The sequence below is a fragment of the Lonchura striata genome, chromosome 28, assembly GCF_050655825.1.
Source record: "Lonchura striata isolate lonStrDom1 chromosome 28, ASM5065582v1, whole genome shotgun sequence".
NCBI lineage: Eukaryota > Metazoa > Chordata > Aves > Passeriformes > Estrildidae > Lonchura > Lonchura striata.
In genome coordinates this window covers 8,689,127-8,692,570 of record NC_140730.1, presented here as the reverse complement: position 1 = coordinate 8,692,570, position 3,444 = coordinate 8,689,127, and positions in this window count along the sequence as shown.

Below are 3,444 nucleotides of genomic sequence, written 5' to 3'. Positions count from 1 at the left end.
GGTAGTAGAGCGTTTCTCAATGGCCGGCTTTACCTTTTTTTGCCTGGTGGGGGTGGGGGGGGCGGGCGCGAGGGGGGGGGCTCGGTGTGGGTTTTTTTGGGGGGTGGGGGAATGTGCGTTGCGGGACTTTTGGTTCGAGTTTTCTGGGTTTGTTTTAGGAGTTACGGGGTTATCCCTTTGTTTTTTGTGGCTTGGTTCCCCTTGGTCTGGTTTGGGGTTCGGGTTTCATTTCCCGCGCTTCCCCTTTCCTCCCTTCTCGAAGAGAACGACTCTTCTGTTCCCTCGGCGCAAGAAACTGATCCGGAAAAGGAATTTTCTTGACGAACTTTATTTCTTTCCCTCTGGTACCCAGAGCGATCCCAGACCAAGCTGACAGGCAGCCTGCGTCAGCCTGCCGTCGAAGCAGCGTCAGCAGCCCCCTCCGCCCGGGGTGCCGCGCAGCCCTACCCGGCCGAACGGAATTTCAGTGGGGCCAGCGCGCAAGGGAAGCGAGGGAGGGAGGGAGGGACGGGGGGGCGGGGGGGGGAAGGGAGGGAGAGAGAGACAGAGAGAGAGGGGCACGGTGACACACACGCCGGCTCCACACACTCGCAATCCGACGCCGCCCCCTCAGAGCCCGCCCATCGACGGTTGGGGGCGCCCCGCCTGAAGACTTTCCCTGCCTCCGCCCATCGGCGGTTGGGGGCGCCCCGCCCTGCCCCATCAGACTCCCCGGCGCCGCTCGCAGACTACTTTCCCCACCCCCGTCGCCGTCCCCCGCCCGCTCTCTCCTCGGCCGGTTCGCACACCCGCAGCGGCGGGAGGGCCAGGAGCGGGCCGACACCGAGGAAGGCGGGTCCTTCGGCCAGCAGGGCCGGGGCCCGCGGCAGAGGCGGCCCCTTTGCCGAGAAGCCTTCTCTTCGGCTCTCGCCCAGCCTTCTGCTTTGACGGCCTTCTTTCCTTGACGCTCCAGCCCGGCCTGGCCCCGTCCGAGCCCGGGGCAGGACGGCAGCGGGGTGGGGGGGAGGGGGGTCGAGCGGCTGAAGGCAGTGAGGGATCCGGAGACGGAGGCAGGAGCCGGGCCGCTGTCGCTTTGGGCACGGAGGAGGCGGGAGCGCTGCCGGCTCCCAACGGCCGGCTCCTTCCCTCTCTAGACTGGCGCCGGGCGGCCGCAGGGTGGGTCGTGCGCGGGACAGCAGGTCCGCCCGGGACACCAGGGCGACAGTTCTGCCGCAGCAGCCGGGCGGCCGGAGGCCGGGCCCGGAGTAGGACGACAGGTCTACCCCGGCGCCCGGAACACCAGGTCTACCCCGGCTCCAGGGCAACAGGCCTACCCCGGCGCCCGGAATTCCAGGTCTACCCCGGTGCCCGGAACACCAGGTCTACCCCGGCTCCAGGAGAACAGGCCTACCCCGGCGCCCGGAATTCCAGGTCTACCCCGGCTCCAGGGGAACAGGCCTACCCCGGCGCCCGGAATTCCAGGTCTACCCCGGCTCCCGGAAGACCAGGTCTACCCCGGCGCCCGGAAGACCAGGTCTACCCCGAGGCTTCCGTGCACCAGGTCTACCCCGGCGCCCGGAAGACCAGGTCTACCCCGAGGCTTCCGTGCACCAGGTCTACCCCGGCGCCCGGAACACCAGGTCTACCCCGGCTCCAGGGGAACAGGCCTACCCCGGCGCCCGGAATTCCAGGTCTACCCCGGCGCCCGGAAGACCAGGTCTACCCCGAGGCTTCCGTGCACCAAGTCTACCCCGGCGCTCGGAACACCAGGTCTACCCCGGCTCCCGGAACACCAGGTCTACCCCGGCTCCAGGGGAACAGGCCTACCCCGGCGCCCGGAATTCCAGGTCTACCCCGGCGCCCGGAAGACCAGGTCTACCCCGAGGCTTCCGTGCACCAAGTCTACCCCGGCGCTCGGAACACCAGGTCTACCCCGGCTCCAGGGGAACAGGCCTACCCCGGCGCCCGGAATTCCAGGTCTACCCCGGCGCCCGGAAGACCAGGTCTACCCCGAGGCTTCCGTGCACCAAGTCTACCCCGGCGCTCGGAACACCAGGTCTACCCCGGCTCCCGGAAGACCAGGTCTACCCCGAGGCTTCCGTGCACCAGGTCTACCCCGGCTCCCGGAACACCAGGTCTACCCCGGCTCCAGGGGAACAGGTCTACCCCGGCGCCCGGAATTCCAGGTCTACCCCGGCTCCCGGAAGACCAGGTCTACCCCGGCTCCAGGAGAACAGGCCTACCCCGGCGCCCGGAATTCCAGGTCTACCCCGGCTCCCGGAAGACCAGGTCTACCCCGGCGCCCGGAAGACCAGGTCTACCCCGAGGCTTCCGTGCACCAGGTCTACCCCGGCGCCCGGAAGACCAGGTCTACCCCGAGGCTTCCGTGCACCAAGTCTACCCCGGCGCCCGGAAGACCAGGTCTACCCCGAGGCTTCCGTGCACCAAGTCTACCCCGGCGCCCGGAAGACCAGGTCTACCCCGAGGCTTCCGTGCACCAAGTCTACCCCGGCGCTCGGAACACCAGGTCTACCCCGGCTCCCGGAAGACCAGGTCTACCCCGAGGCTTCCGTGCACCAGGTCTACCCCGGCTCCCGGAACACCAGGTCTACCCCGGCTCCAGGGGAACAGGTCTACCCCGGCGCCCGGAATTCCAGGTCTACCCCGGCTCCCGGAAGACCAGGTCTACCCCGGCTCCAGGAGAACAGGCCTACCCCGGCGCCCGGAATTCCAGGTCTACCCCGGCTCCCGGAAGACCAGGTCTACCCCGGCGCCCGGAAGACCAGGTCTACCCCGAGGCTTCCGTGCACCAGGTCTACCCCGGCGCCCGGAACACCAGGTCTACCCCGGCTCCAGGGGAACAGGCCTACCCCGGCGCCCGGAATTCCAGGTCTACCCCGGCGCCCGGAAGACCAGGTCTACCCCGAGGCTTCCGTGCACCAAGTCTACCCCGGCGCTCGGAACACCAGGTCTACCCCGGCTCCCGGAACACCAGGTCTACCCCGGCTCCAGGGGAACAGGCCTACCCCGGCGCCCGGAATTCCAGGTCTACCCCGGCGCCCGGAAGACCAGGTCTACCCCGAGGCTTCCGTGCACCAAGTCTACCCCGGCGCTCGGAACACCAGGTCTACCCCGGCTCCCGGAAGACCAGGTCTACCCCGAGGCTTCCGTGCACCAGGTCTACCCCGGCTCCCGGAAGACCAGGTCTACCCCGGCGCCGGGCGGCCGGAGGCCTAAGTCCGCCTCCAGGACACCAGGTCTACCTAGCCCGGCGCCTGGCCTCGCGAGGACCACGTCCGGTGCCGGGACAGCAGGCCTGCCGCCCGGCCGAGCGGCCGAGCGGCCGGAGGACAAGTCCGGCCCGGGTGCGCAGCTCTGTGCGAGGGCTGGGTGGCGCTAGGCTGAGGCCAGCCTTAGACGATATCAGGTCTACCCCGGCGCCGGGCGTCTGGCCGTGGGCCGGAG